This window comes from Chelmon rostratus, chromosome 16 (assembly GCF_017976325.1).
Source record: "Chelmon rostratus isolate fCheRos1 chromosome 16, fCheRos1.pri, whole genome shotgun sequence".
Classification (NCBI taxonomy): Eukaryota; Metazoa; Chordata; class Actinopteri; order Chaetodontiformes; family Chaetodontidae; genus Chelmon; species Chelmon rostratus.
In genome coordinates, this window is record NC_055673.1 from 22,659,472 (window position 1) to 22,672,422 (window position 12,951).

At 43.7% G+C, this 12,951-nt stretch overlaps 1 protein-coding gene across 1 annotated transcript in view; it reads left to right on the forward strand.

The window, feature by feature from the left end:
• The window catches only part of LOC121619114 (retinoic acid receptor beta-like), a 109,540-nt gene that overhangs the window by 39,503 nt on the left and 57,086 nt on the right, over positions 1-12,951 (forward strand). The gene's annotated exons all lie outside the window — the stretch shown is intronic.

The following is a 12,951-nucleotide window of genomic DNA, read 5'->3' on the forward strand; positions in this document are numbered from 1 at the left end:
GGGGAACAGCGGAGTTTGATGGAGTTGTGTGCGCTTATGCCGGTGATTTTTATCCATAACGCACAAGACTAGTTGAACGACGCGCCGTCATCATGTTTGACTGCATGGACGTGCTGGCCGTGAGTCCCGGGCAGATGCTGGATTTCTACACGTCCAGCCCGTCCTCCTGCATGCTGCAGGAGAAGGCTCTGAAAGCCTGCATCAGCGGACTGGCGCACAGAGAGTGGCAGCACCGCCGGAGCGCACACTGTAGGTCCAACTTCTCCTCATCTGTTATTATTGCTGCTGTTTGGGTTATTACCTCACTCAGAGCTGCGGGGATGAGCTCGAAATGATGATGGGCCAGTGCAGACTGAGTCCGTGATCCACATCATTCACAACAAGTTGCCATAAAGGTCCTCCAGGTCTGATCATTGCTGTAGAACTGATGGTCGGATAAAGAAAAGTCTCTTTTGCTCATTTCAGGTCAGATAAATTAGGAAAGTTTCCTTTAAGAGTGGCAGGAAAACTCTTTTTAACAGGGCGCATGAAAGCATCACAGGAGGAATAATTCTTAATAAACAGAAGATTTAACAGAGAATACTTTTGGAGCAGCAGGGCGACATGAGAAATGATTTTCTGGTGCTTGTCTAAGGGGGGAAAAAGTCAAGTTTGTTTTTGATGTTGCATTGAGCAGAAAACTCCTCAGAACCCTCTCCCAAACGTCATATTTCACTCCTGCCGCACGCCCTCATAAATCCTCAGCAGTGGAAGCAGCCCCGACCTGCTGATGTATGGCTTGTCTCAGATCAGTTCAATTCAGAGAGCAGCAGGCTGGAGGAATGCGGAGAGTAAACACAGGCGGCGTTTCCACACCTCCTCCCCGGCCGCACATGACAGCAGGGGCGGCCTGACGAGCTGCGACCTGCGCCCCCCGACACTGATTTAGATAAATGACCCCGCGGACTTTTCAACGAGATTAGCGGGCAGCTATCGGAACATGTCAGCCTCTCTGAATTGGCCGAGGCTGATAGATGGACTGCTGCTAGTTTTTTTTGTCGGGGAGACTAAGTGGATGCTTTAAAGGCAGCTGCATGCCGAGGAAAATTCATGTGATTCCTTCTTTGGCAAAAAGCAGGAGAAGCAAATATTAAATCAAAATTAACATTAATGTGACACTTAAAAAAAATGGTGATCACAAGGCACTGAAGGGCTTCATTTGAGGATAAAATAAACCTAATTATTATGGTAGGAGCAAAAAGCAAATAGGGCAGCTACAATTTCATGACATGATGTGAAATTAAGATTATTCCTGTGAGGAAAAACGCATTAAAATACCTGATTAAAGTCTTATTAGGTGCCCTCAAATCTGCTGTAAAATATGCATCACCAGCTGCAGATCTGGAGGACTTTAATCCACTAACCGTGTGCTCATGAGGCACTCGTCAGTGTTTGTTTTTCGCCGTCACCCTGCTGCTGCTCCGTGATTTATCCTCATCTGATAATGACTAGTCTCCAGCTGTCATTCCCCAGGAAGTGTTTGCTCAAGGGCACTCAGTCAAAAGAGGCTCTTATCAGCGGAGGGAAAGTGCGAAAGTGACAGCTGCCACCTTTAACCTGAGCTGCCTCACCCTCCGCTCTGCTGAGAGAGATTTTCCAGACCAATTCATGGACTTTTTATTTGCTGTTTAAATGTTATTACCTCTGAAATGCCAGAAAAGAGTGAAAATTCTTCCGTCACAAGTGCCCGGAGCTCAAGGTGGCATCTTTATATTACTTTTGTCCAAAAAACAGTCCAGAACCCAAATATGTTGAAATGACCAAATTTACAGCATGTTTGCTTGAAACATTATTTAAATGATTAAATTGCTGCAGGTGAATTACCCACTAATTGATTAATGATCTAATCATGTCAGCTTTTCAAAAATACAACAGGGAGCTGTGTGGAATTTGTGACTTCGTGGTAATCCTGATGTTAAACTTGGTGAAAATGATGCATGAGGATAAAGTGGTGGGAAAGTAATTTCTTCTACTTCAAAATGTTTATTTACCTCTCGTGTGCGGCCAGAGTTCTTTACAGGGATAAAAACGTGTTTGAAAAATCAGAAACATTTGTCTCTGTGTGAGCATGCAGTCTCAGGGCCGTGCATGGCTGAGGTGCGTCCCCTCACGAAAGTTAGACCAAACACCAAAGAGAAACTCTTTCACTTTGGACTCGTTACCTGGATGTTTCTGTTCATTGTTGCATGAAGCGTTAACTGTGTCATCTGCCGTTTAAAACGTGTAAATGCTGCCTTCTTCACACCAGCTGCAGGTCAGCTGCAGCCTTGTGTGTTATTTTATTTATTTGAAATCGTGTCAGCGTCAGCTTATTTTCACATTAAACCAAAGTATAGAAACAGTGAATTAGTGGAAAAACATCCTTTAAAATGGCTTTAATCTGTTAAACGTTCGTCAGTATAACCTGAGGTTCTTACAGTCCTTAAAAGCAACAGCTCTCTTAAAAACACAAGCTTAGCTGAAACGACTCAAACATAATGATGAGTGCATGAGCCGACTGAGCAGAAAAGTGTAAGATTTAGAGGCTGTTAAAGATCAGCTCCAGCTGTTTTTTCCTTCTTAAATCGACTTATTTATGGGTAAAACTGTGTAAGCGACCTGTGACTCCAAAGGTGGAAACAGTTGTAGAGCAGCTTGTTAAAGGTGTGGAAAGACTTGACAGGAAAGCTGCTGCAGTGGCGGCTCTTTAACAGGGTCGTGACCGGGATTCCAACAATACTGGGGTCAAGACCAGGTCCCTCCATGCACCCCCTCTGAACTTTTAAACCGCTACCAAAGACGAGATCTTTCTCTTTCTTTTTTTTGTATTTACATAAGCATCTAAATGCTGCCTTCCTCACACTGCCAGGAATAAAACACTTACTTATTTTCTGGCCTAAACATTGACAAAATGAACACGGACTCTAAAAGCACTGACATCAGCCTGTGAAATAAACACACGGTAAATTGTAGGATGTAATTATAGTAGCATCAACCCCCCACAGCTTGTTAAAAAAGACCTCACATTCTCATAAATATGAGCTCCTCACTGGCAGCCCCGGCCCTGCTCTGTTTGTCATTAATACTGAAGACGCTGCAGAGCCGGTTCGATTAGATTTTCTGTATTTACTTATTCAGCTGTCATAGAATTCAGTAAAGTGAAAGCCTGGATTGTCTCTCAAGGCTTTTAAAACACTGAACGCATAACGTTCGGTGTACTTTGCTAAACCAACTTAAAGACGCGTTCCAAAAACCGTCAAACAACAGCAGCAGCACACGAAGGTCTTTTGATTGGCGACGCAGTGAGGCGATCAGTGGCCTTAAGCACAAATGCTCACACTGGGCTTTTAAGACTGAACTAATGAAGCACTACACGGGACAAAGGGAGAAACTGTTGATTTTCTTTCTGTGAATTCGTCCTCGGCCCGTAAAGCTGCGCGTTGGCCTTTTGTGCTGTCAGACAGGACACCCCTGCCCTTTTCCTGTTTGAATAAGATGCTGTTTAAATAAGACTTTGATTCGAGAAAGCCTCTCGCAGGGTCATTGAAATGTTGGTTTATTAATTTATTTGTTCAGGATAGTGGAAACCTCCTGGGTGTTAATTAGCCACGTCGACAACGAGCCGGCCATTAATGCACTTCCTCTTCCAGTTTAGATGTTAATTAAGAGTGATCAAGGACCTTCTTTACACAGATAAAATGGGGCTCTGCGGCTGAGGAGCTGCTGCGCGCGATACCCTCGCTGAATAAAGCCACAAATGAATTTCACATTGAAAGCACCGAGTCATTTTATCTCATCAAAACAAATCCATAAGCTATCAGACGAGTGAGTGGAAATGTGATTGTGTGTAAACACCGCTGCTATTGTGACTTAAAAAGACAGAGTGTGATGCTTCGCCGTGATATGTGTTGCACAGCTGATGTGTGTTATGGGATAATTGGGGCCTTTTTGTCTTCAAGGCTGAAGCGCCTCTGATATGGACATGAAAGGCCATTAGCACAGCTTGCACACCAAGCTAATTTAGTGGGCGTGTGAAATGAAAGGCGGATGGGGGGGAATGAAAAGCGATGTACAACAGTGAAAGGAAAGGAGAGCTCTCTGATGCCAGGCATGTTTAATCGACATGATTAGGACAGTGTTAGGGTCCCACCAGGGCTACACTGATACTGTGTATCTGCAGCGATGCTGCTCTTTAATAATTATCACAATGCTGTGTCTGCTGTCGGCTCCTGCTCCACCACAGCTGCAGAACAAGCAGCTCTTCATGTTTCATGTCTTAAAGAATGATTAATTTCAAGACTCGTGTTTCAGAGTCAGAGCTGACGGCTTGAAAAAGCTGCTTAGCTCGCTCTCTCTGTTTTTTTTAATCTGGTTCCAGTGGCGAAGTAAACTTTCTCATGATGGTTTAATTGCTGTTTCAGAGGCTTTTCCACCCTCGTAAAAAGAAAACATTGAATTTTTTTGCCATGAGAGTTCATTTGCGCAGCGCCATTCTGCGACAAAGCAATTCAAGGAGCTTTGCATAAGACATGAAAGGCATTAGGACAAGATTCAAAAGAAACAAAAGGCAGTTTTAAAAGATGCAAAAAAAAGGCCTTCAAATTAATAAATAAAATACAGAGTGAAAATAAAACATAATGGAATAAAACAGAAGAATAAAAAATCATATGGCAGCGTAAGATGTTCAGAAATAGCACCAGATTACATTTAATACACTCAGCAGTATAGAAACATTTGACAAATGGTTTAAAGGACAGTATAATGTAGTTGTAAAAAGACATTTAAAGTGTTTATTAATGTACAGCTTTTATCAGCAATTCTATTAAGAATTTATCATTAAAACTGTCTTTTACTATATTGTCATTGGTCTTCTGTTTATACAGCAGCCACCTACAAACTTCCCTCATATCTTGCATTATAGTGTTAAAATTTATTTATTGATGGTAAACACAGGCGTTAAAGTCTTGTTATAATATTAAAGGCAAACATTATGCCTTGATTTAAAAGATATCCAGTTTTACGGGAGTTTGTTCCAGATATGTGCTGCGTAGAAAGCGGACACTGAGGACAGACGGGGACCAGAGCGGTTGACCCGTCCACAGGAAGCCAGCGCTAAGAACTAGGAAGAAGCAGCTGCAGCTGGGCGACAGACCTGTGAAGACACGCTGACAGCACTCAGACCTGCTGGAGATGAAAGCAGGGGCAGGTTTTCAGAGTCCTGCTGAGACACGTCCATTAATGCTTCTTCTATGCTGAGACTGTGACTCCAGGCTGATTTGGAGATTTAGCTGTGAGTCCACGACAAAACATTTCAGGCCCTTAGCATTACAGATTCAAGATGACATCATTCTCTGGCGCCAAAAAATAAATATATAATAATTATTTCACTTTAATTTTTTTTTTTTGAATGGAACGGTCAAAGTGAGTGAGGTGCGTCGTATGATGGAGGTTCAGCTTGTCCTCAGCTGCAGAGAAACAGCGAGGAAACCTGGTAAATGTCGTCCTCTTTGCCGGAGTTAAAACGCCCGAAGTCACAACTTTAAACCAACTTAGTCTTATATTTATTAGGAACAGCTTGTTGCTCATGACAACCCGAACGTTATTTAAAGTACATTAGTGGCAAAACATCCTTTCTTCAAACACTCACTAATATAAACCGTGTATTTCAGTGTATTTCCCACATATTTCTAAAAGGGACAGTAAACTTAAACAAAGCTTGAGTTAAATTATCAGCCTGTAATCATGAATCTAAGACGCCGACAGAGAATACGGCAACATTTTGGTCTTGGCTTCGGTCAAGAGGGTCAGTTTCAGTCGTTTTTAACCCTTAAATGGACGCATTTTGTGCACATTAACTTTAATACAGGCTGTTTCATCGCGGAATATTAAAGGCTTTTGTGAGGCCTGACCACGGGTTGAACAGCCTTACTGTACTGTTGTGGCTGGTGTCCATGCCTTTAAAATGGTGCTAAATCTAAAAGGACATTTTTTCCTGTGGAGTTTTGTATAATTACTGTTTCCACACTCATGAAAAATATCACTAAATACTAATAGTTTTTTGGCATAAAACTATACAATATTAAGATTGTGAATACCAGCAGGAACATTGTGAAAATAATTTTTTTCAGCCTAAAATGATCAGCAAACATAAAACTGTATTAGGCCTCATATTTCAATTCTTATTTACTAAATGATTGTCTGCGCTTGTGGAGCTGAGGATAACTCATGCCTCTGTGGGTAGTTTTATATCTGTTTGTCCCTGAGCTGAAACATTCTCGTTGTTGAATTAGATTTTTCTCCTGTTTGCCACACCCATCCCACAGCTCCCAGCTTCACGTCTTTCACTGTTTTCTAAGAGAGCCGACACCAGAATCCAGTTACATCTTCGAGTGCTGGCAGGGGGAGAATAAAATTATACCGTCGCTGTGCTTCTAAGGCCACGAATTCCTGCGGATTAAACGGAAACCTCTCGCGTTTCAGCCACCTTATTTCTTTCCCCACGGTCCTTCCCCGAGCTCTCTCCCTCGCCGTCTGCTTTTACGGCTGTCTTAGTTTCTCGGCCGCGTTTTATGAAAGCTTTGAAGTGGCTCGCCTGCACCTGTTGTGCTCGGCGCTGCCGCCGCCGCTGCTTCCCGTCAATGTGCAGTCTGACCTCGGTGCTGCTGTCACCCCGGGGTTGCTGGGAGGTCACGCAGGGGGTCAAAAGGAGGGGTGAGGGGAGGGTTTGGTCACATGACTGCCTTGGAATCCCTAAACCCAAACACTAGTTACCTAATAAGACCCTGTTGGCACATACAGTAAAGTCAGAGTTGGGAGGTTTTTTTTCTGCCGAATGTCGAATAGATTTCGAAGCCCTGATGAAAAGCAGATCCACACCTCTCCCCAACACTCTCTTCTTCCATTTCCCCACCAGACTTGAAGTCAAATGACTGCTCCTCATTGTTATTTTCTTTTCCTTAAGTGTTTAAAGCTCTCCTAAATATCCCTCTCCGTAAAACGCACCGGAGAGCAGCACAAAGCTGCTTCTAATTTGGTGTACTTTGGGTGAACTTTGACCATTTCCTCTGGCTGGGCCTTCTGTATGTGAGCTATGCGCTCTGCACTCCTGCAGAGAAAACCTGGACGAAAAACACTTCCAGACTGGACGGAGCGTCAGCTGAGTGGAGGAGGAAGAGGAGGAGGAGGAGAGGGGCTGGATCCACCTACTGGGAGTAATATTCCTCTAATCCTCCCAGGCTATGCCCACCGCTCCACACCCAAATCACCACAGCTTTCTCCTCAACACAAAGCAAACACATAAATACCCTGAGGAGCTTCAGGAAATGCCTCTCTTTCTCGCCCCCCCCCCCCCTCCTCCTTTTACTCTTTCTCTCTCCTGGTCCTGTTTCTGGGGATCTGTTGTAATTTGTCAGGTTTAATTCAATCACTGCGATTTATGGTTCTTGCTGTCAATTGATTTTTATTTAAATTAAAATTAAGCGTTAGATTTGAAGCTCACCTTTTCCTCCCATTATCTGCGGCAGAAAGGCAGCTTTGTCCCAATTTGGACAGCGGCATCATTGTGCTAAATTGCCTGTGTGCAGCGACAGACTTTGCTTCAGGTTCTTTGCCATCTGTTGGTCATGTGGACCATGTGGGGAGAGTTTTACATGTCACTGGGTTTCAGACTGGAGGACCTGGATTTCAGAACGTAGAGGGCACAGAATGGAGAGATGATGCAGCAGCTCTGCAGATTATCTGCACGTTGCCTACAAGCAACCTCACATCCTGCCTCACACTGTGCATTTTGGGCTGAACCGGCGTCAGTATTCGGGTTTTTCAAGCTGATTGGCGCCTACTGTCTGTTTTTTGAGGCTTGCTGCCAAGAGCCCGTGACCATTTCCTATGGCATGAGATGTGTGTCTCAGTTTTGAGCATGCACGGACTGCACATATGCACATATTTTTTTGCGCACACATTAATTCATATTTTGTAGAGAAATTATTATCACACAAAGAATAATTTGAGCGAACAAAAATCCACATAAGTGCATAAATGCACACTAATAACGCGTCACTCTGTTTTACTGAGTGAGATGCTCACAAATTGTGGTCAATTAACAAAAAGTGTGTTTTCTTTTTATAATTAGGTGTCAAGTGGCTATCATTACTATTAGTATTAATAACATTGTGCTCATCAAGTTAATTGCTGAGATCTGGCAACATCTGGACATCGCTAAAGGAACATGAACACTCAGATGATAAGACAGAGTATAAACAAACCTCCATGTTAGTCAGAGAGACCAGACTGACTTACCACCGCCCTGCATGTTCCTGTGAAAGGATCGATTATTATGACATTTCTGGTATGCTCCCTTTTCTAGGATGGGTTCACATTTTTTTCAAGTCTTTGACAAAATCCTCCACCGGCGTCAGATAGAGTTCAGGGATGGCCAAAATAAAGGAAGTAAGACTCAAATTGTGATAAACCACAATCTAAAACAAGAAGGTACTTTACAGGATTATGGTAATGCTGCATGTGGCCTAATAGCAGCCCAAGCAGGCACAGACGTCGATGAACTGATCATGAGGTCATGTTAGTTACTCAGCCATTTCTCGCTCCTGATAGCCAGCTAACATTAGTCACAATAAGCCACTGGTCATATCAGACCAACCCATAACACCCCAGCTGACCCTACTGAATTATACTGAATTCATACATTTTTATTTCCCATGAATTCAACTTTTCATTCAGAAGTGTCATCATCTCCTTCAATGAGTGTTGAAACCGTGGTGGGTGTCAGTAGCTATGGCACATGACATGACTTGATCTGACGAAGTCACACCCGCGCCTCGATCTGATCAAGACACGATGCGATTATCCGATCACGTCTTAATGTTATCAGTCAGAACTAATTCTAGCTTCAGAGAAAAGTTTTTCAGTTCATGTTTAGTTTCACCCGCTGTGTGCATTTCTGAGCTCATCCCTCACACTGACAGGCTGAAAACGAGTATGCCGGTGCGCTCCCGGTGTCGGTGCGCTCCGTCCCGGTGGACAGGCCAATCAGAGTGGCTGTTTTCTCTAGCCTTTCCCTGCAGTCAGCCTGCAGCCTCCAGCAGGGAGTGTGTGCTTTCCTGTTTGACCCTCTGGTTCAGCCAGAGGCCAAGGGTTCAGCAGCCGCCGATTTTTCTCATCCTGCTCTTAAGCCAGACTCTCGGTGTGTCTGTCACCAGCCCTTATTCCTCTAATGGAGCTTTCTGTGTATGTTAACATGCGGGGAAGTCGACTCAAAGTTTAATCACGCAGAAAATGGAAAAAGGCTCCCCTGCACCTGATAGGGCCTATACACCACCATACAGGTATCCATTGACCACCCCTTTCTTCCGCCTCCTCCAACACACACACACACACACACACACACACACACTCTGAGGGGTGTAATGAATCTACGTTTATGCGTCCCATCTGTCTGCAGGTGGTCACACTGCCTCCCGGACGCAGCCATGAGTTTCAAATAGGCAGCAGGGCTGAATTGTTGGCGCTGCCTCTCCTCAGTGTGGGACCACCCAGCCGTCACAAATGCTCCAAAGGCATATCAGCAGCAAAAGTATTTTTCCTCTAGATGTATGTTAAAGTGTGCTGCACCACCTGGGGAAAGGCTAATATACATTGTTTTTGTGCTCCAGTAGTCATACATCCTCATCATCATCTCAGGTGAATACCTTGTTTCACTTATTACATGTGTGATACAGGGCGAGCTGAGATGTGACTGTGTGGATCCTCTGAGGGAGAGGGGAGAAAGGGATGAAGCATTTCTTTTATCCAAGCAACCACAAATACTATGAACTAAGAGATCAGAGGTTTGAGTTGAGTATTATCCATCAGTGATAGAGGGAAGCACAGGGATAAAATGCTAACAGAATCAAGTAGAGGATATTGTTCTGGTATTAATTTTTAAAATAGTAGTTCAGACCTAAAATTATTACATTTGTGTGCATCTTCAATTCAGAAATTTCAATAACTGAAAATAATAAAAACTGATTTCCTTGGAATATAGTTTATATCTCATATATAATTTGAACTTTTGGCCGTTCAAGATGCAATCGGAGGTATACTCTACATCTCCCAGTAAATGATGTATGTAACATACTCAGAAGTTGCTTAGAAGCAGTGTGTAGTCTGGACCTTGGGCACAGCTACAGAGTTTGTTAAACTGTGACTGAAGGCAGGAGACCCATGCTCAGAAGACAGGGGGTTTTAATAATTAACCCTCGACACACTGAACTAGGTATTGAACCCTTTTGGTGCTGTTAAAACATGTTGCGACCAGCATGAATGTGCTCTCGTGATAACGACAGCTTTCAAGTGACATTAGTCTGTTTATTTCTCATGAAAGCCCGTTAAGGTGAAGGGCTGACCTGTGGTGTGATGTACCTGTAGCCCAGGAAAACCAACACACGTTGCTACCACAGAAAGAATCACAAGAAAAGCCCATCAAAATGAATCTGGCTTTTATGTGGATGAGACACATGAAACAGCTAATGTAAATATGACCTTTGATAATATGAAGATATTTAATGGCAAAACATGCTTCTGTTCCTTAAAGTTTTGAAAAACGGAGTGGTTTGATATTAGTATCGAACCTCCACCCAACTTGTTGCTCTTGCTTTTCTACACTGTGTTAGTTATATTTGTGCGTAGATGTGCAAAATGCAATAGCATCTATGGCCTTGTTCAGACTGCCAGCCCGAATCTGTTTTTGGCAGATCCAGATTGTCTCCAGACTGGTTTTGGAAAGCAAAAGAAAAAAAAAGCAATAGAACCACATGAAATGAGATTTTTGCAAATCGGATCTAATCCGCATTTGGAGGTGGCCGGTCAGATTTCTACAGATACGTTCAGTCCGGACGCTGTGGCTGCTCAAATCAGATTTCAAAGTGTCTTTTGCATCGCTTGCAATGCGACGCACAACAAATCCAGAGTGACAGGAGTGCATCGGAGCGGCTGAGCATAATCCATGCTGCTGCTAGCGGAGCGGTATGGAGGACAAGACAGAGAACAACAGTGTTCTGCAACGTGACTCGACAGCGTGATTGTTTGGAGGGCGAGACGATGGATCTCCACGTCCCGTGCTTCTGCGTCGGTAAGCCGCGAGGCCGGCGTAACCGATGCGGCCCATGCAGATGGGTTGTTACTGTTTGGACACATATCTCATCTGATCACTTGCAAAAAAAACAGGAAACATCGGACTTGCCTGCAGTCTGAACAAAGCCCATGTTCCTCCTTTCTCCCCTATCAGATGGCTTTGTGTATCAGACCACTGGCTTCCCTCCAGTATGGTGTCTCACCATACATCTGCTTTATGTGCAAGCTGCTTCTGACTGTTCTCTGCCAGGAACAGAGGGAAACCATTTGGAGCATTTGGAGCAATGAGATGACCTGACTTCAATGAAAACAAATGTCTGTCTGTCTGTCTGTCTGTCTGTCTTTATCAATGAAACCAGGTCGCACTGCAGTTGTTTAAAGAATGGAAAAATAACATGGCTGACTTCCCCTACTGAAGTTGTTTACTCTCTGATGAATACCACTTGAAATTCAGATCAGCAAACTTTTCTAAATCCTAACACAGCACCATTATGTCAGCTTTATGCAAGTCTACTTAAAGATTCTGCAGAACTTTTAAGCAGTTGGTACAGTCACTGTTTCATAACGAGTCACGGAGACTTCTCCTTGCTGCCCAGAATGCTCCTCAAACCCAGATAAGAGGGAGAATCGATAGATTTAGAAATCATCTCATTCTAATTAACCTCGGTGGTCATCGTACTTCCTCATCCCTTATTACAGAGGTAACATTTCTCCTGTATGTGCCGCAGACTTGTTAAGTCTTCCCTCGAGCCACCGAAGCCGCCGAACGCAAAGCTGCAAATTCAACGCGCGCAAAAAGTCACACAGGGTGAATGTAGCGGAAGATTAGATTAAACCGCCAGGGAATTCCACGCAAGGAAGAGGGTCCAGTAATTATAAGAGCTTGATCCTTACCATCGGTAATTGAGTTTACTCTGACGAAGTACGGAAGAAAGTAATCTAATCAGCAGAGATGCTGGAGAGACTGTTCTCCATTTTCTATGCAGATAGGTTATGTGCATGTGGACAGCGGTTTGGTCTCTGCATACATTCAAAGTCTGGTACGTGTGTTAAGAGTGTTCTGATTGATTGCCTCTATCTTGAAGCACTGTTAGTTCTTTTGTATGTGCACATCATGAGCACACCTCCCACAAACACAACTGTTTGATGTCTCCTATCTGCTCTCTGGTGAGACTGGAAACATATCAGATGCCCCCTCCACCTGTGGCCTTTCACCAATTCTTTAATGTGTCTTTACCAGAAAGCTTTGGCTCAGTTTGTGCCTCAGGAACAGGTCTCAGGTGCCTTTTCCAGGTCTGTGCAGTAAAAGGGTTCAGCAGGTTTACAGGCAAGTGTGACCTGCCGGTAAACAATGGGCACTGGGTACGGAATAAATGTTAGGTGGATTTTACACTAAATGTGACTAACTGTGGAGATTTTGATAGCAGCAGTGCTGTGGAGCACTGATTGCATGAGTGGGCCCCTGTTTTGTTTGACACACACACAGTCCTGCCACAGGTTTCATGCTATTCCGCTGATAAACAGGTGGTGGCACGGAAGAGCGAGCAAACATGGATGTAAACAATGCAATTTGTTTCAATAATGGAATTTGCAAATGATTTAAGAGGAAGGACGTGCATTCAACAGGTTAGTCAGAAGTCAAGGATGCACACAGTAGGTTTTGGTGGGAAACACTGGAGGTCAGCGGAAACCTTTGCTCATTGACGAGAAAACTTCACAAGGCAGCTTTAAGATAATGTGTCAGAAAGTGCAGCTAGCTTTGCATGCTAATACATGCTCACTGGCAGTGCTAGCATGCTGATGTTTAGC